The 20689-nt window shown below is 47.0% G+C and overlaps 1 pseudogene; it reads left to right on the top strand.

Annotated features, from left to right (window-relative positions):
- The window catches only part of LOC135513362 (ryanodine receptor 2-like), a 358078-nt pseudogene that overhangs the window by 117299 nt on the left and 220090 nt on the right, over positions 1 to 20689 (top strand).

The following is a 20689-nucleotide window of genomic DNA, read 5'->3' as shown; positions in this document are numbered from 1 at the left end:
GACTGTGTCTCTCTAGATGTCCTGCCTACAGAGTACTCGTTGTTAACAGGACTGTGTCTCTCTAGATGTCCTGCCTGCAGAGTACTCGTTGTTAACAGGACTGTGTCTCTCTAGATGTCCTGCCTGCCTGCAGAGTACTCGTTGTTAACAGGACTGTGTCTCTCTAGATGTCCTGTCTGCAGAGTACTCGTTGTTAACAGGACTGTGTCTCTCTAGATGTTCTGCCTGCAGAGTACTCGTTGTTAACAGGACTGTGTCTCTCTAGATGTCCTGTCTGTAGAGTACTCGTTGTTAACAGGACTGTGTCTCTCTAGATGTCCTGCCTGCAGAGTACTCGTTGTTAACAGGACTGTGTCTCTAGATGTCCTGTCTGTAGAGTACTCGTTGTTAACAGGACTGTGTCTCTCTAGATGTCCTGCCTGCAGAGTACTCGTTGTTAACAGGACTGTGTCTCTCTAGATGTCCTGTCTGTAGAGTACTCGTTGTTAACAGGACTGTGTCTCTCTAGATGTCCTGCCTGTAGAGTACTCGTTGTTAACAGGACTGTGTCTCTCTAGATGTCCTGCCTGCAGAGTACTCGTTGTTAACAGGACTGTGTCTCTCTAGATGTCCTGCCTGTAGAGTACTCGTTGTTAACAGGACTGTGTCTCTCTAGATGTCCTGTCTGCAGAGTACTCGTTGTTAACAGGACTGTGTCTCTCTAGATGTCCTGCCTGTAGAGTACTCGTTGTTAACAGGACTGTGTCTCTCTAGATGTCCTGTCTGCAGAGTACTCGTTGTTAACAGGACTGTGTCTATCTAGATGTCCTGCCTGTAGAGTACTCGTTGTTAACAGGACTGTGTCTCTCTAGATGTCCTGCCTGCAGAGTACTCGTTGTTAACAGGACTGTGTCTCTCTAGATGTCCTGCCTGTAGAGTACTCGTTGTTAACAGGACTGTGTCTCTCTAGATGTCCTGCCTGTAGAGTACTCGTTGTTAACCGGACTGTGTCTCTCTAGATGTCCTGCCTGCAGAGTACTCGTTGTTAACAGGACTGTGTCTCTCTAGATGTCCTGTCTGTAGAGTACTCGTTGTTAACAGGACTGTGTCTCTAGATGTCCTGCCTGCAGAGTACTCGTTGTTAACAGGACTGTGTCTCTCTAGATGTCCTGTCTGTATAGTACTCGTTGTTAACAGGACTGTGTCTCTAGATGTCCTGTCTGCAGAGTACTCGTTGTTAACAGGACTGTGTCTCTCTAGATGTCCTGCCTGTCTGCAGAGTACTCGTTGTTAACAGGACTGTGTCTCTCTAGATGTCCTGCCTGTAGAGTACTCGTTGTTAACAGGACTGTGTCTCTCTATATGTCCTGCCTGTAGAGTACTCGTTGTTAACAGGACTGTGTCTCTAGATGTCCTGCCTGCAGAGTACTCGTTGTTAACAGGACTGTGTCTCTAGATGTCCTGCCTGTAGAGTACTCGTTGTTAACAGGACTGTCTCTCTAGATGTCCTGTCTGCAGAGTACTCGTTGTTAACAGGACTGTGTCTCTCTAGATGTCCTGCCTGTAGAGTACTCGTTGTTAACAGGACTGTGTCTCTCTAGATGTCCTGCCTGCAGAGTACTCATTGTTAACAGGACTGTGTCTCTCTAGATGTCCTGCCTGTCTGTTGAGTACTCGTTGTTAACAGGACTGTGTCTCTCTAGATGTCCTGCCTGTAGAGTACTCGTTGTTAACAGGACTGTGTCTCTCTAGATGTCCTGCCTGCAGAGTACTCGTTGTTAACAGGACTGTGTCTCTCTAGATGTCCTGCCTGCAGAGTACTCATTGTTAACAGGACTGTGTCTCTCTAGATGTCCTGCCTGTCTGTTGAGTACTCGTTGTTAACAGGACTGTGTCTCTCTAGATGTCCTGCCTGTAGAGTACTCGTTGTTAACAGGACTGTGTCTCTCTAGATGTCCTGTCTACAGAGTACTCGTTGTTAACAGGACTGTGTCTCTAGATGTCCTGCCTGCAGAGTACTCGTTGTTAACAGGACTGTGTCTCTAGATGTCCTGCCTGCAGAGTACTCGTTGTTAACAGGACTGTGTCTCTCTAGATGTCCTGTCTGCAGAGTACTCGTTGTTAACAGGACTGTGTCTCTCTAGATGTCCTGCCTGTAGAGTACTCGTTGTTAACCGGACTGTGTCTCTCTAGATGTCCTGCCTGTAGAGTACTCGTTGTTAACAGGACTGTGTCTCTCTAGATGTCCTGTCTGCAGAGTACTCGTTGTTAACAGGACTGTGTCTCTCTAGATGTCCTGCCTGTAGAGTACTCGTTGTTAACAGGACTGTGTCTCTCTAGATGTCCTGTCTGCAGAGTACTCGTTGTTAACAGGACTGTGTCTCTAGATGTCCTGCCTGCAGAGTACTCGTTGTTAACAGGACTGTGTCTCTCTAGATGTCCTGCCTGTAGAGTACTCGTTGTTAACAGGACTGTGTCTCTAGATGTCCTGCCTGCAGAGTACTCGTTGTTAACAGGACTGTGTCTCTCTAGATGTCCTGCCTGTAGAGTACTCGTTGTTAACAGGACTGTGTCTCTCTAGATGTCCTGCCTGCAGAGTACTCGTTGTTAACAGGACTGTGTCTCTAGATGTCCTGCCTGTAGAGTACTCGTTGTTAACAGGACTGTGTCTCTAGATGTCCTGCCTGTAGAGTACTCGTTGTTAACAGGACTGTGTCTCTAGATGTCCTGTCTGTAGAGTACTCGTTGTTAACAGGACTGTGTCTCTAGATGTCCTGCCTGTAGAGTACTCGTTGTTAACAGGACTGTGTCTCTAGATGTCCTGCCTGTAGAGTACTCGTTGTTAACAGGACTGTGTCTCTAGATGTCCTGCCTGTAGAGTACTCGTTGTTAACAGGACTGTGTCTCTAGATGTCCTGTCTGTAGAGTACTCGTTGTTAACAGGACTGTGTCTCTAGATGTCCTGCCTGCAGAGTACTCGTTGTTAACAGGACTGTGTCTCTCTAGATGTCCTGCCTGTAGAGTACTCGTTGTTAACAGGACTGTGTCTCTAGATGTCCTGCCTGTAGAGTACTCGTTGTTAACAGGACTGTGTCTCTCTAGATGTCCTGCCTGTAGAGTACTCGTTGTTAACAGGACTGTGTCTCTCTAGATGTCCTGTCTGCAGAGTACTCGTTGTTAACAGGACTGTGTCTCTCTAGATGTCCTGCCTGTAGAGTACTCGTTGTTAACAGGACTGTGTCTCTAGATGTCCTGCCTGTAGAGTACTCGTTGTTAACAGGACTGTGTCTCTCTAGATGTCCTGCCTGTAGAGTACTCGTTGTTAACAGGACTGTGTCTCTCTAGATGTGCTGCCTGCAGAGTACTCGTTGTTAATAGGACTGTGTCTCTCTAGATGTCCTGCCTGTAGAGTACTCGTTGTTAACAGGACTGTGTCTCTCTAGATGTCCTGCCTGTAGAGTACTCGTTGTTAACAGGACTGTGTCTCTCTAGATGTCCTGCCTGTAGAGTACTCGTTGTTAACAGGACTGTGTCTCTCTAGATGTCCTGCCTGCAGAGTACTCGTTGTTAACAGGACTGTCTCTCTAGATGTCCTGCCTGTCTGTAGAGTACTCGTTGTTAACAGGACTGTGTCTCTCTAGATGTGCTGCCTGCAGAGTACTCGTTGTTAACAGGACTGTGTCTCTCTAGATGTGCTGCCTGCAGAGTACTCGTTGTTAACAGGACTGTGTCTCTCTAGATGTCCTGCCTGTAGAGTACTCGTTGTTAACAGGACTGTGTCTCTCTAGATGTCCTGCCTGCAGAGTATTCGTTGTTAACAGGACTGTGTCTCTCTAGATGTCCTGCCTGTAGAGTACTCGTTGTTAACAGGACTGTGTCTCTAGATGTCCTGCCTGTAGAGTACTCGTTGTTAACAGGACTGTGTCTCTAGATGTCCTGCCTGTAGAGTACTCGTTGTTAACAGGACTGTGTCTCTAGATGTCCTGTCTGTAGAGTACTCGTTGTTAACAGGACTGTGTCTCTAGATGTCCTGCCTGCAGAGTACTCGTTGTTAACAGGACTGTGTCTCTCTAGATGTCCTGCCTGTAGAGTACTCGTTGTTAACAGGACTGTGTCTCTAGATGTCCTGCCTGTAGAGTACTCGTTGTTAACAGGACTGTGTCTCTCTAGATGTCCTGCCTGTAGAGTACTCGTTGTTAACAGGACTGTGTCTCTCTAGATGTCCTGTCTGCAGAGTACTCGTTGTTAACAGGACTGTGTCTCTCTAGATGTCCTGCCTGTAGAGTACTCGTTGTTAACAGGACTGTGTCTCTAGATGTCCTGCCTGTAGAGTACTCGTTGTTAACAGGACTGTGTCTCTCTAGATGTCCTGCCTGTAGAGTACTCGTTGTTAACAGGACTGTGTCTCTCTAGATGTGCTGCCTGCAGAGTACTCGTTGTTAATAGGACTGTGTCTCTCTAGATGTCCTGCCTGTAGAGTACTCGTTGTTAACAGGACTGTGTCTCTCTAGATGTCCTGCCTGTAGAGTACTCGTTGTTAACAGGACTGTGTCTCTCTAGATGTCCTGCCTGTAGAGTACTCGTTGTTAACAGGACTGTGTCTCTCTAGATGTCCTGCCTGCAGAGTACTCGTTGTTAACAGGACTGTCTCTCTAGATGTCCTGCCTGTCTGTAGAGTACTCGTTGTTAACAGGACTGTGTCTCTCTAGATGTGCTGCCTGCAGAGTACTCGTTGTTAACAGGACTGTGTCTCTCTAGATGTGCTGCCTGCAGAGTACTCGTTGTTAACAGGACTGTGTCTCTCTAGATGTCCTGCCTGTAGAGTACTCGTTGTTAACAGGACTGTGTCTCTCTAGATGTCCTGCCTGCAGAGTATTCGTTGTTAACAGGACTGTGTCTCTCTAGATGTCCTGCCTGTAGAGTACTCGTTGTTAACAGGACTGTGTCTCTCTAGATGTCCTGCCTGTCTGTAGAGTACTCGTTGTTAACAGGACTGTGTCTCTAGATGTCCTGCCTGCAGAGTACTCGTTGTTAACAGGACTGTCTCTCTAGATGTCCTGCCTGTCTGTAGAGTACTCGTTGTTAACAGGACTGTGTCTCTCTAGATGTCCTGCCTGCAGAGTACTCGTTGTTAACAGGACTGTGTCTCTCTAGATGTCCTGCCTGTAGAGTACTCGTTGTTAACAGGACTGTCTCTCTAGATGTCCTGCCTGTCTGTAGAGTACTCGTTGTTAACAGGACTGTCTCTCTAGATGTCCTGCCTGTCTGTAGAGTACTCGTTGTTAACAGGACTGTGTCTCTCTAGATGTCCTGCCTGTAGAGTACTCGTTGTTAACAGGACTGTGTCTCTCTAGATGTGCTGCCTGCAGAGTACTCGTTGTTAACCGGACTGTGTCTCTCTAGATGTGCCACCTGCTCCAGTACCTGTGTGACTGCCAGGTGCGCCACCGCATCGAGGCGGTGGTGGGCTTCAGCGATGACTTCGTGGCTCATCTCCAGGACAACCAGCGGTTCCGCTATAACGAGGTCATGCAGGCGCTCAACATGTCGGCTGCCCTGACTGCCAGGAAGACCAAAGAGTTCAGATCTCCTCCTCAGGAACAGGTAGATCAATCAGTCATTCAGTCAGCCAGCCAGTCAGTGAATCAGTCAGTCAGTCAGTCAGTCAATCAGTCAGTCAGTCAGTCAGTCAATCAGTCAGTGAATCAGTCAGTCAGTCAGTCAATCAGTCAGTCAGTAAGTCAGTCAGCCAGGGTTTAGATAGGGCTAGGGTTAGGATAATTGTTAAGGTTAGGATTTTGATAAGGGTTAAGGTTAGGATAATGGTTAGTGTTAGGGTTTTGATAAGGGTTGGGGTTAAGGTTAGGATAAGGGTTAAGGTTAGGGTTTGGATAAGGTTAGGTTTAGGGTTTAGATAGGGTTAGGGTTAGGATAATGGTTAGGGTAAGGGTTAAGGTTTGGATGAGGTTAGGGTCAGGATAGGGTTAGGGTTTGGTTAAAGGTTAGGATGAGGGTTAAGGTTAGGATAAGGGTTAAGGTTAGGATAAGGGTTAAGGTTAGGGTTAGGATGAGGGTTAAGGTTAGGATAAGGGTTAAGGTTAAGGTTAGGATAAGGGTTAAGTTTAGGGTTTGGATAAGGTAAGGGTTAGGGTTAAGGTTAGGATAAGGGTTGGGGTTAAGTTTAGGATAAAGGTTAGGATAGGATTAAGGTTAAGGTTAGGGTTAGTAGTTAGTCTGTAGAGTTAGGGTTAGTAGTTAGTCTGTAGAGTTAGGGTTAGGATAGGGTTAAGGTTAGGGTTAGGGTTAAGGTTAGGGTTAGGATAGGGTTAAGTTTAGGGTTAGGATAGGGTTAAGGTTAAGGTTAGGATAGGGTTAAGGTTAGGGTTAGGATAGGGTTAAGTTTAGGGTTAGGATAGGGTTAAGTTTAGGGTTAGGATAGGGTTAGGGTTAGGATAGGGTTAAGGTTAGGGTTAAGGTTAGGGTTAGGATAGGGTTAAGGTTAGGGTTAAGGTTAGGGTTAAGGTTAGGGTTAGGATAGGGTTAAGGTTAGGGTTAGGGTTAGGATAAGGTTAGGGTTAGGATAGGGTTAAGTTTAGGGTTAGGATAGGGTTAAGGTTAGGGTTAGGATAGGGTTAAGGTTAGGGTTAGGATAGGGTTAAGTTTAGGGTTAGGATAGGGTTAAGGTTAAGGTTAGGATAGGGTTAAGGTTAGGGTTAGGACAGGCCGTTTAGGGTTAGGATAGGGTTAAGGTTAGGATAGGGTTAAGGTTAGGATAGGGTTAAGGATAGGGTTAGGATAGGGTTAAGGTTAGGGTTAGGATAGGGTTAAGTTTAGGGTTAGGATAAGGTTAAGGTTAGGATAGGGTTAAGGTTAGGGTTAGGATAGGGTTAAGTTTAGGGTTAGGATAGGGTTAAGGTTAGGATAGGGTTAAGGTTAGGATAGGGTTAAGGATAGGGTTAGGATAGGGTTAGGGTTAGGATAGGGTTAAGGTTAGGGTTAAGGTTAGGGTTAGGATAGGGTTAAGGTTAGGGTTAAGGTTAGGGTTAAGGTTAGGGTTAGGATAGGGTTAAGGTTAGGGTTAGGGTTAGGATAAGGTTAGGGTTAGGATAGGGTTAAGGTTAGGGTTAGGATAGGGTTTAGGTTAAGGTTAGGGTTAAGGTTAGGGTTAGGATAGGGTTAAGGTTAGGGTTAGGGTTAAGGTTAGGGTTAGGATAGGGTTAAGGTTAGGGTTAAGGTTAGGGTTAGGGTTAGGATAGGGTTAAGGTTAGGGTTAGGATAGGGTTTAGGTTAAGGTTAGGGTTAGGATAGGGTTAAGGTTAGGGTTAAGGTTAGGGTTAGGATAGGGTTAAGGTTAGGGTTAGGATAGGGTTAAGGTTAGGGTTAGGTTAGGGTTAGGGTTAGGATAGGGTTAAGGTTAGGGTTAGGATAGGGTTAAGGTTAGGGTTAGGATAGGGTTAAGGTTAGGGTTAGGATAGGGTTAAGGTTAGGGTTAGGATAGGGTTAAGGTTAGGGTTAGGTTAGGGTTAGGGTTAGGATAGGGTTAAGGTTAGGGTTAGGATAGGGTTAAGGTTAGGGTTAGGATAGGGTTAAGGTTAGGCTTAGGATAGGGTTAAGGTTAGGGTTAGGATAGGGTTAAGGTTAGGGTTAGGATAGGGTTAAGGTTAGGGTTAGGATAGGGTTAAGGTTAAGGTTAGGGTTAGGATAGGGTTAAGGTTAGGGTTAGGATAGGGTTAAGGTTAGGGTAGGGTTAAGGTTAAGGTTAGGGTAAGGATGGGGTTAGGGTTAGAATGGGGTTAAGGTTAGGGTTAGGATGGGGTTAAGGGTAATTGTTACTGATAGTTGTAGAGTATCTACAGATGTGCTTTCCAAATAAAATATTTCCCAAGTATCTTCTGTTTTGTTACATTTCGCCAGTTTGTTAAATGAATACTTAACCAATCAGGGCCGTGAGTTTGTTGAGCAGGTTGGTACCGTTCAGTGATGTTCTCCTCTCAGATCAACATGCTGCTGAGCTTTAAGGACGAGAAGGTGGACTGTCCCTGTCCAGAGCACATCAGAGAACAGCTTGTAGACTTCCATGAGGACCTGATGACACACTGTGGTATGTCTGTTTAACACTGTAGCCCAGGTCACCTCCGATTAGTTTCTTTACCGTAACCAGGCCAGCCAAGAACAGCTCGGCTCTTCACCGTAACCAGGCCAGCCAAGAACAGCTCGGCTCTTCACCGTAACCAGGCCAGCCAAGAACAGCTCGGCTCGGTTTGGGCTCAGTTGTGAGCTTCATTGAAGTCATTACCCAGGCCAGCCAAGAACAGCTCGGCTCGGCTCGGTTTGGGCTCAGTTGTGAGCTTCATTGAAGTCATTACCCAGGCCAGCCACGAATAGCTCAGCTCGGCTCGGCTCGGTTTGGGCTCAGTTGTGAGCTTCATTGAAGTCATTATGGTGACCTTAATTAAACCCAGTAGTTAGGTGACCTGGAATTCATATCTTAACGGTATTAAACCCAGTAGTTAGGTGACCTGGAATTCATATCTTAACGGTATTCAACCCAGTAGTTAGGTGACCTTGAATTCATATCTTAACGGTATTAAACCCAGTAGTTAGGTGACCTTGAATTCATATCTTAACGGTATTCAACCCAGTAGTTAGGTGACCTTAAATTCATATCTTAACGGTATTAAACCCAGAGTTAACACGCTACCTGTCCTTCTGTCGTCAGGCATAGAGATCGACGAGGACAAGCTGAACGAGGCAGACAGTGACTTCACCATCCGAGGAAGACTCATGTCTCTGGTGGAGAAGGTGGTCTACCTGAAGAAAAAGATGACTTTCATGCCGAAGAACAAGAAGAAAGACAAGAAACCCAGTAAGCATTCTCTCTGTAGGACACAGTGTTACAGACAGCCTTCTCTCTGTAGGACACAGTGTTACAGACAGCCTTCTCTCTGTAGGACACAGTGTTACAGACAGCCTTCTCTCTGTAGGACACAGTGTTACAGACAGCCTTCTCTCTGTAGGACACAGTGTTACAGACAGCCTTCTCTCTGTAGGACACAGTGTTACAGACAGCCTTCTCTCTGTAGGACACAGTGTTACAGACAGCCTTCTCTCTGTAGGACACAGTGTTACAGACAGCCTTCTCTCTGTGGGACACAGTGTTACAGACAGTCTTCTCTCTGTAGGACACAGTGTTACAGAAAGCCTTCTCTCTGTAGGACACAGTGTTACAGACAGCCTTCTCTCTGTAGGACACAGTGTTACAGACAGCCTTCTCTCTGTGGGACACAGTGTTACAGACAGCCTTCTCTCTGTAGGACACAGTGTTACAGGCAGCCTTCTCTCTGTAGGACACAGTGTTACAGACAGCCTTCTCTCTGTAGGACACAGTGTTACAGACAGCCTTCTCTCTGTAGGACACAGTGTTACAGACAGCCTTCTCTCTGTAGGACACAGTCTAGCATCATGTAGGAGTTGGTTAGACAGCACTAACAGATCTGGCATCAGGTAGGAGTTGGTTAGACAGCACTAACAGATCTGGCATCAGGTAGGAGTTGGTTAGACAGCACTAACAGATCTGGCATCAGGTAGGAGTTGGTTAGACAGCACTAACAGATGTGGCATCATGTATGAGTTGGTTAGACAGCACTAACAGATCTGGCATCAGGTAGGAGTTGGTTAGACAGCACTAACAGATGTGGCATCAGGCTGGTCCTTTTTTGGGTCTGTGTGTCTGTCTGTCTCTCTGTAGAGCAATGGATTTGTCCTTGTCCCAGTGCTTTGCTGTCTGTCTGTCTGTCTGTCTGTCTGTCTGTCTGTCTGTCTGTCTGTCTGTCTGTCTGTGTGTCTCTCTCTCTGTCTGTCTGTCTGTCTGTCTGTCTGTCTGTCTGTCTGTCTGTCTGTGTGTCTCTCTCTCTGTGTGTCTCTGTGTCTCTGTCTGAATAGAGAGAGTAGACCAATGGATTTGTCCTTGTCCCAGTGCTTTGCTGTGTGTCTGACCGCGGTGCGTTGCCTCCGGTCCTTCAGGCACGTTGCAGCAGCTGATCAGTGAGACCATGGTACGCTGGGCCCAGGAGAGCATCATGGAGGACCCAGAGCTGATCAGAGCCATGTTTGTCCTACTCCACCGTCAGTACGACGGCATCGGGGGCCAGGTCCGGGCCCTGCCCAAGGCCTACACCATCAACTCAGTCTCTGTGGAGGACACCATCAAACTGCTGGCGTCACTGGGACAGATCAGATCACTGTTGTCTGTACGCATGGGGCGTGAGGAGGAGAAACTGATGATCAGAGGGCTGGGGTAAGGGCTCTACACTACACACTACACACTACACACTACACACTAACCCTTCAGCATGGGGCGTGAGGAGGAGAAACTGATGATCAGAGGGCTGGGGTAAGGGCTCTACACTACACACTACACACTACACACTACACACTACATACTACACACTACACACTACACACTACACACTAACCCTTCAGCATGGGGCGTGAGGAGGAGAAACTGATGATCAGAGGGCTGGGGTAAGGGCTCTACACTACACACTACACACTACACACTACACACTAACCCTTCAGCATGGGGCGTGAGGAGGAGAAACTGATGATCAGAGGGCTGGGGTAAGGGCTCTACACTACACACTACACACTACACACTACACACTACACACTACAGACTACATACTACACACTACACACTACACACTACACACTACACACTAACCCTTCAGCATGGGGCGTGAGGAGGAGAAACTGATGATCAGAGGGCTGGGGTAAGGGCTCTACACTACACACTACACACTACATACTACACACTACACACTACACACTACACACTACACACTACACACTAACCCTTCAGCATGGGGCGTGAGGAGGAGAAACTGATGATCAGAGGGCTGGGGTAAGGGCTCTACACTACACACTACACACTACACACTACACACTACATACTACACACTACACACTACATACTACACACTACACACTACACACTAACCCTTCAGCATGGGGCGCGAGGAGGAGAAACTGATGATCAGAGGGCTGGGGTAAGGGCTCTACACTACACACTACACACTACACACTACACACTACACACTACATACTACACACTACATACTACACACTACACACTACACACTACATACTACACACTACACACTACACACTACATACTACACACTACACACTACACACTACATACTACACACTACACACTACACACTACATACTACACACTACACACTAACCCTTCAGCATGGGGCGTGAGGAGGAGAAACTGATGATCAGAGGGCTGGGGTAAGGGCTCTACACTACACACTACACACTACACACTACACACTAACCCTTCAGCATGGGGCGCGAGGAGGAGAAACTGATGATCAGAGTGCTGGGGTAAGGGCTCTACACTACATACTACACACTACACACTACACACTACACACTACATACTACACACTACACACTAACCCTTCAGCATGGGGCGTGAGGAGGAGAAACTGATGATCAGAGGGCTGGGGTAAGGGCTCTACACTACACACTACACACTACATACTACACACTACACACTACACACTACACACTACATACTACACACTACACACTACACACTACACACTACACACTATACACGACATACTACATACTACACACTACATACTATACACTACATACTACACACTACATACTACATGCAATACACTGCACACAACATACTACACATTACATACTACACACTACATACTACACACTGCATACTACACACTACATACTATACACTGCATACTACACACTACATACTAACTGGGGTAAGGGCTCTAAACTTCACACTACATACTACACACTGCTTGTTTACCTGCCTGTCTCTTGGTCTGGTCTCTCTACAGAGACATCATGAACAACAAGGTGTTCTACCAGCATCCCAACCTGATGAGAGCTCTGCTTGTTTACCTGCCTGTCTCTTGGTCTGGTCTCTCTACAGAGACATCATGAACAACAAGGTGTTCTACCAGCATCCCAACCTGATGAGAGCTCTGCTTGTTTACCTGCCTGTCTCTTGGTCTGGTCTCTCTACAGAGACATCATGAACAACAAGGTGTTCTACCAGCATCCCAACCTGATGAGAGCTCTGCTTGTTTACCTGCCTGTCTCTTGGTCTGGTCTCTCTACAGAGACATCATGAACAACAAGGTGTTCTACCAGCATCCCAACCTGATGAGAGCTCTGCTTGTTTACCTGCCTGTCTCTTGGTCTGGTCTCTCTACAGAGACATCATGAACAACAAGGTGTTCTACCAGCATCCCAACCTGATGAGAGCTCTGCTTGTTTACCTGCCTGTCTCTTGGTCTGGTCTCTCTACAGAGACATCATGAACAACAAGGTGTTCTACCAGCATCCCAACCTGATGAGAGCTCTGCTTGTTTACCTGCCTGTCTCTTGGTCTGGTCTCTCTACAGAGACATCATGAACAACAAGGTGTTCTACCAGCATCCCAACCTGATGAGAGCTCTGCTTGTTTACCTGCCTGTCTCTTGGTCTGGTCTCTCTACAGAGACATCATGAACAACAAGGTGTTCTACCAGCATCCCAACCTGATGAGAGCTCTGCTTGTTTACCTGCCTGTCTCTTGGTCTGGTCTCTCTACAGAGACATCATGAACAACAAGGTGTTCTACCAGCATCCCAACCTGATGAGAGCTCTGCTTGTTTACCTGCCTGTCTCTTGGTCTGGTCTCTCTACAGAGACATCATGAACAACAAGGTGTTCTACCAGCATCCCAACCTGATGAGAGCTCTGGGGATGCATGAGACGGTCATGGAGGTGATGGTTAACGTGCTGAGTGGAGGGGAATCCAAGGTAACTGCTCATAAGGGTGTGTGTGTGTGTGTGTGTGTGTGTGTGTGTGTGTGTGTGTGTACTGTTTGAAGGAGGGTTTATTTTTTCTAATTAATTTTGTTCCATCTATGTATTTTTGATCAGTTTTGATCTAGCATCAAGTTCAACCAGTCCCTATAACACTTCACCATGTAAAAGGCTAAACTGATCCCAGATCAGCACTCTGAGCTGCGTTGGGCATCAGGTTCAACCAGTCCCTATAACACATCACCATGTCAAAGGCTAAACTGATCCCAGATCAGCACTCTGAGCTGCGTTGGGCATCAAGTTCAACCAGTCCCTATAACACTTCACCATGTAAAAGGCTAAACTGATCCCAGATCAGCACTCTGAGCTGCGTTGGGCATCAAGTTCAACCAGTCCCTATAACACTTCACCATGTAAAAGGCTAAACTGATCCCAGATCAGCACTCTGAGCTGCGTTGGGCATCAGGTTCAACCAGTCCCTATAACACATCACCATGTAAAAGGCTAAACTGATCCCAGATCAGCACTCTGAGCTGCGTTGGGCATCAGGTTCAACCAGTCCCTATAACACATCACCATGTCAAAGGCTAAACTGATCCCAGATCGGCACTCTGAGCTGCGTTGGGCATCAAGTTCAACCAGTCCCTATAACACTTCACCATGTAAAAGGCTAAACTGATCCCAGATCGGCACTCTGAGCTGCGTTGGGCATCAGGTTCAACCAGTCCATATAACACTTCACCATGTAAAAGGCTAAACTGATCCCAGATCAGCACTCTGAGCTGCGTTGGGCATCAAGTTCAACCAGTCCATATAACACTTCACCATGTAAAAGGCTAAACTGATCCCAGATCGGCACTCTGAGCTGCGTTGGGCATCAAGTTCAACCAGTCCCTATAACACTTCACCATGTAAAAGGCTAAACTGATCCCAGATCAGCACTCTGAGCTGCGTTGGGTCATGATGTCCAGATGTCATGTCATGAGTGATTGATAATTCATTGATATAATTAGTGATTGATAATTCATTGATATCATTAGTGATTGATAGTTTATTGATGTCATGTCATTGTTCAAATCAAATGTTATTTGTCACATACACATGGTTAGCAGATGTTAATGGTCACATACACATGGTTAGCAGATGTTAATGGTCACCTACACATGGTTAGCAGATGTTAATGCGAGTGTAGCGAAATGCTTGTGCTTCTAGTTCCGACAATGCAGTAATAACCAACGAGTAATCTAACTAACAATTCCTAAACTACTGTCTTATACACAGTGTAAGGGGATAAAGAATATGTAGATAAGGATATATGAATGAGTGATGGTACAGAGCAGCATAGGCAAGATACAGTTGTAATGTCACTTCCTGTCCCGCTCACTGTGTAACACTTTTAACGTCACTTCCTGTCCCGTTCACTGTGTAACATTACTAACGTCACTTCCTGTCCCGCTCACTGTGTAACACTTTTAACGTCACTTCCTGTCCCGTTCACTGTGTAACACTTCTAACGTCACTTCCTGTCCCATTCACTGTGTAACATTACTAACGTCACTTCCTGTCCCATTCACTGTGTAACATTGCTAACGTCACTTCCTGTCCCGTTCACTGTGTAACACTTTTAACGTCACTTCCTGTCCCGTTCACTGTGTAACATTACTAACGTCACTTCCTGTCCCATTCACTGTGTAACATTGCTAACGTCACTTCCTGTCCCGTTCACTGTGTAACATTACTAACGTCACTTCCTGTCCCGTTCACTGTGTAACACTTCTAACGTCACTTCCTGTCCCGTTCACTGTGTAACACTTCTAAAGTCACTTCCTGTCCCGTTCACTGTGTAACACTTCTAACGTCACTTCCTGTCCCGTTCACTGTGTAACATTACTAACGTCACTTCCTGTCCCGTTCACTGTGTAACATTACTAACGTCACTTCCTGTCCCGTTCACCGTGTAACACTTCTAACGTCACTTCCTGTCCCGTTCACTGTGTAACACTTCTAACGTCACTTCCTGTCCCGTTCACTGTGTAACACCTCTAACGTCACTTCCTGTCCCGTTCACTGTGTAACACCTCTAACGTCACTTCCTGTCCCGTTCACTGTGTAACACTTCTAACGTCACTTCCTGTCCCGTTCACTGTGTAACATTACTAACGTCACTTCCTGTCCCGTTCACTGTGTAACACTTCTAACGTCACTTCCTGTCCCGTTCACTGTGTAACACTTGTAAAGCAGAGTAAAACAGTGTTGTCTGTTCCTTGTTGTTCAGGAAATCACCTTTCCTAAGATGGTGGCCAACTGCTGTCGTTTCCTGTGTTACTTCTGTCGCATCAGCAGACAGAACCAGAAAGCCATGTTCGACCACCTCAGCTACCTGCTGGAGAACAGCAGCGTCGGGCTTGGTGAGTGTCTAAAATGGCTCCCTATTCACTACGTCGTGCCCTACTGCTGACCAGAGACCAAAGGCTTTACATTGAGTGTAGGGCACTTTCTAGGGAGAGGCTTGACATTCTGGATGCACCCGTTGTCTTTCCACTTGTATCTGATGAGATCTGGGGTGCTTTGGTATGCTCCATAGGCTTTAACTGACGCTTCAGCTTGCTGGAGATAATGGTCTCTCTGTGATGCTCTCCCTCCCTCTATGTGTCTCTCTCTCTCTCTCTCTCTCTCTCTCTGTGTGTTGCCCTCCCTCCCTCTGTGTGTGTTGCCCTCCCTCCCTCTGTGTGTCTCTCTCTCTCTCCCTCTCTGTGTGTCTCCCTCTCCCTCTCTCTGTGTCTCTCTCTCCCTCTCTCTGTGTCTCTCTCTCCCGCTCTCTGTGTGTCTCCCTCTCCCTCTCTTTGTGTGTCTCTCTCTCCCTCCCTCTGTGTGTCTCTCTCTCTCTCTCTCTCTGTGTCTCTCTCTCCCTCTCTGTGTGTGTCTCTCTCTCCCTCTCTCTGTGTGTCTCCCTCTCCCTCTCTTTGTGTGTCTCTCTCTCCCTCCCTCTGTGTGTCTCTCTCTCTCTCTCTCTGTGTCTCTCTCTCCCTCTCTGTGTGTGTCTCTCTCTCCCGCTCTCTGTGTGTCTCCCTCTCCCTCTCTTTGTGTGTCTCTCTCTCCCTCTCTGTGTGTGTCTCTCTCTCTCCCCCAGCGTCTCCCTCCATGCGAGGCTCTACTCCACTAGATGTGGCCGCTGCCTCTGTGATGGACAACAACGAACTGGCTCTGGCCCTGAGGGAACCAGACCTGGAGAAAGTAAGACAAGGTCCAACTCTACCAGCAAACTAACTTGGTCAGCCCACCCTGTACCCAACGTAGGTACAGTATAGAGATACAGTATAGAGGAGGTACAGTATAGAGGAGGTACAGTATAGAGGAGGTACAGTATAGAGGTACAGTATAGAGGAGGTACAGTATAGAGGTACAGTATAGAGGAGGGACAGTATAGAGGAGGTACAGTATAGAGGTACAGTATAGAGGAGGTACAGTATAGAGGTACAGTATAGAGGAGGTACAGTATAGAGGAGGTACAGTATAGAGGTACAGTATAGAGGAGGTACAGTATAGAGGAGGTACAGTATAGAGGTACAGTATAGAGGTACAGTATAGAGGTACAGTATAGAGGAGGTACAGTATAGAGGAGGTACAGTATAGAGGAGGTACAGTATAGAGGAGGTACAGTATAGAGGTACAGTATAGAGGTACAGTATAGAGGAGGTACAGTATAGAGATACAGTATAGAGGAGGTACAGTATAGAGGTACAGTATAGAGGTACAGTATAGAAGAGGTACAGTATAGAGGATGTACAGTATAGAGGAGGTACAGTATAGAGGTACAGTATAGAGGAGGTACAGTATAGAGGAGGTACAGTATAGAGGAGGTACAGTATAGAGGAGGTACAGTATAGAGGTACAGTATAGAGGTACAGTATAGAGGTACAGTATAGAGGTACAGTATAGAGGAGGTACAGTATAGAGGTACAGTATAGAGATACAGTATAGAGGAGGTACAGTATAGAGGTACAGTATAGAGGTACAGTATAGAGGTACAGTATAGAGATACAGTATAGAGGTACAGTATAGAGGTACAGTATAGAGGAGGTACAGTATAGAGGAGGTACAGTATAGAGGTACAGTATAGAGGTACAGTATAGAGGTAGAGTATAGAGGTAGAGTATAGAGGTACAGTATAGAGGAGGTACAGTATAGAGGAGGTACAGTATAGAGGTACAGTATAGAGATACAGTATAGAGGTACAGTATAGAGGTACAGTATAGAGGAGGTACAGTATAGAGGAGGTACAGTATAGAGGTACAGTATAGAGGTACAGTATAGAGGTACAGTATAGAGGTACAGTATAGAGGTACAGTATAGAGGAGGTACAGTATAGAGGAGGTACAGTATAGAGGAGGTACAGTATAGAGGTACAGTATAGAGGTACAGTATAGAGGTACAGTATAGAGGTAGAGTATAGAGGTACAGTATAGAGGAGGTACAGTATAGAGGAGGTACAGTATAGAGGAGGTACAGTATAGAGGAGGTACAGTATAGAGGTACAGTATAGAGGTACAGTATAGAGGTAGAGTATAGAGGTACAGTATAGAGGAGGTACAGTATAGAGGAGATACAGTATAGAGGTACAGTATAGAGGTACAGTATAGAGGAGGTACAGTATAGAGGTACAGTATATAGGAGGTACAGTATAGAGGAGGTACAGTATAGAGGTACAGTATAGAGGAGGTACAGTATAGAGATACAGTATAGAGGAGGTACAGTATAGAGGTACAGTATAGAGGTACAGTATAGAGGAGGTACAGTATAGAGGTACAGTATAGAGGTACAGTATAGAGGTACAGTATAGAGGAGGTACAGTATAGAGGTACGGTATTCCCTGGTTATAGTCTATACCTCATACCATTGGTGCAGTGTTCCCTGGTTGTAGTCTATACCTCATACCATTGGTACAGTGTTCCCTGGTTGTAGTCTGTACCTCATACCATTGGTACAGTGTTCCCTGGTTGTAGTCTATGCCTCATACCATTGGTACAGTGTTCCCTGGTTATAGTCTATACCTCATACCATTGGTACAGTGTTCCCTGGTTATAGTCTATACCTCATACCATTGGTACAGTGTTCCCTGGTTATAGTCTATACCTCATACCATTGGTACAGTGTTCCCTGGTTATAGTCTATACCTCATACCATTGGTACAGTGTTCCCTGGTTATAGTCTATACCTCATACCATTGGTACAGTTTTCCCTGGTTATAGTCTATACCTCATACCATTGGTACAGTGTTCCCTGGTTGTAGTCTATACCTCATACCATTGGTACAGTGTTCCCTGGTTATAGTCTATACCTCATACCACTGGTACAGTGTTCCCTGGTTATAGTCTATACCTCATACCATTGGTACAGTGTTCCCTGGTTATAGTCTATACCTCATACCATTGGTACAGTGTTCCCTGGTTATAGTCTATACCTCATACCACTGGTACAGTGTTCCCTGGTTATAGTCTATACCTCATACCATTGGTACAGTGTTCCCTGGTTATAGTCTATACCTCATACCATTGGTACAGTGTTCCCTGGTTATAGTCTATACCTCATACCATTGGTACAGTGTTCCCTGGTTATAGTCTATACCTCATACCATTGGTACAGTGTTCCCTGGTTATAGTCTATACCTCATACCAATGGTACAGTGTTCCCTGGTTATAGTCTATACCTCATACCATTGGTACAGTGTTCCCTGGTTATAGTCTATACCTCATACCATTGGTACAGTGTTCCCTGGTTATAGTCTATACCTCATACCATTGGTACAGTGTTCCCTGGTTATAGTCTATACCTCATACCATTGGTACAGTGTGCCCAAACAGTTTGATGTAAGAAATACGGTACTAAACTAGGTTTGAGATGATAAATGAAGCTGAACGTCTGGAGTTATTTAAAGACTACAGCCAGGAGAACACACAGGTACACTTTAAATGTGAACCAAGCTCACATGTAGCTGTTTGGTAGTGAACAAGAGATGTGTACTGTATGGTGCAGTAGCAAGCTAATGGTTATGTTTGGTTGATTAAATTATTGTAATCATCCCATTGAAACAATATGCAGATAACAAGACTGCAGAGGAACTCTCTGATGTCCCCCACCGTGGGGCTCCTCCTGGTTCAATAGGAATCCTAGTTTATTCCTCTCTGATGACCCCCACCGTGGGGCTCCTCCTGGTTCAATAGGAATCCTAGTTTATTCCTCTCTGATGACCTCCACCGTGGGGCTCCTCCTGGTTCAATAGGAATCCTAGTTTATTCCTCTCTGATGTCCTCCACCGTGGGGCTCCTCCTGGTTCAATAGGAATCCTAGTTTATTCCTCTCTGATGTCCCCCACCGTGGGGCTCCTCCTGGTTCAATAGGAATCCTAGTTTATTCCTCTCTAATGTCCCCCTGAGCCAGACCTTTCTAACCCTCTCCCCCTGCCTCCTCTTCTCTCTGACAGCGTGAAGTCCTGAGCCAGACCTTTCTAACCCTCTCCCTCTGCCTCCTCTTCCTTCTGACAGCATGAAGTCCTGAGCCAGACCTTTCTATCCCTCTCCCCCTGCCTCCTCTTCCCTCTGACTGACAGCATGAGGTCCTGAGCCAGACCTTTCTAACCCTCTCCCCCTGCCTCCTCTTCCCTCTGACAGCATGAGGTCCTGAGCCAGACCTTTCTAACCCTCTCCCCCTGCCTCCTCTTCCCTCTGACAGCGTGAAGTCCTGAGCCAGACCTTTCTAACCCTCTCCCCCTGCCTCCTCTTCCCTCTGACAGCGTGAAGTCCTGAGCCAGACCTTTCTAACCCTCTCCCCCTGCCTCCTCTTCCCTCTGACAGCATGAAGTCCTGAGCCAGACCTTTCTAACCCTCTCCCCCTGCCTCCTCTTCCCTCTGACAGCGTGAAGTCCTGAGCCAGACCTTTCTAACCCTCTCCCCCTGCCTCCTCTTCCCTCTGACAGCGTGAAGTCCTGAGCCAGACCTTTCTAACCCTCTCCCCCTGACTCCTCTTCCCTCTGACAGCGTGACGTCCTGAGCCAGACCTTTCTAACCCTCTCCCCCTGCCTCCTCTTCCCTCTGACAGTGTGAAGTCCTGAGCCAGACCTTTCTAACCGTCTCCCCCTGCCTCCTCTTCTCTCTGACAGCATGAAGTCCTGAGCCAGACCTTTCTAACCCTCTCCCCTGCCTCCTCTTCCCTCTGACAGCGTGAAGTCCTGAGCCAGACCTTTCTAACCCTCTCCCCCTGCCTCCTCTTCCCTCTGACAGCGTGAAGTCCTGAGCCAGACCTTTCTAACCCTCTCCCCCTGCCTCCTCTTCCCTCTGACAGTGTGAAGTCCTGAGCCAGACCTTTCTAACCCTCTCCCCCTGCCTCTTCCCTCTGACAGCGTGAAGTCCTGAGCCAGACCTTTCTAACCCTCTCCCCCTGCCTCCTCTTCCCTCTGACAGCGTGAAGTCCTGAGCCAGACCTTTCTAACCCTCTCCCCCTGCCTCCTCTTCCCTCTGACAGCATGAAGTCCTGAGCCAGACCTTTCTAACCCTCTCCCCCTGCCTCCTCTTCCCTCTGGCAGCGTGACGTCCTGAGCCAGACCTTTCTATCCCTCTCCCCCTGCCTCCTCTTCCCTCTGACAGCATGAAGTCCTGAGCCAGACCTTTCTAACCCTCTCCCCCTGCCTCCTCTTCCCTCTGACAGCGTGACGTCCTGAGCCAGACCTTTCTAACCCTCTCCCCCTGCCTCCTCTTCCCTCTGACTGACAGCATGAAGTCCTGAGCCAGACCTTTCTAACCCTCTCCCCCTGCCTCCTCTTCCCTCTGACTGACAGCATGAAGTCCTGAGCCAG

This window comes from Oncorhynchus masou, chromosome 24 (assembly GCF_036934945.1).
Source record: "Oncorhynchus masou masou isolate Uvic2021 chromosome 24, UVic_Omas_1.1, whole genome shotgun sequence".
Lineage (NCBI taxonomy): Eukaryota > Metazoa > Chordata > Actinopteri > Salmoniformes > Salmonidae > Oncorhynchus > Oncorhynchus masou.
This window is presented reverse-complemented; position numbering and strand designations above follow the sequence as displayed.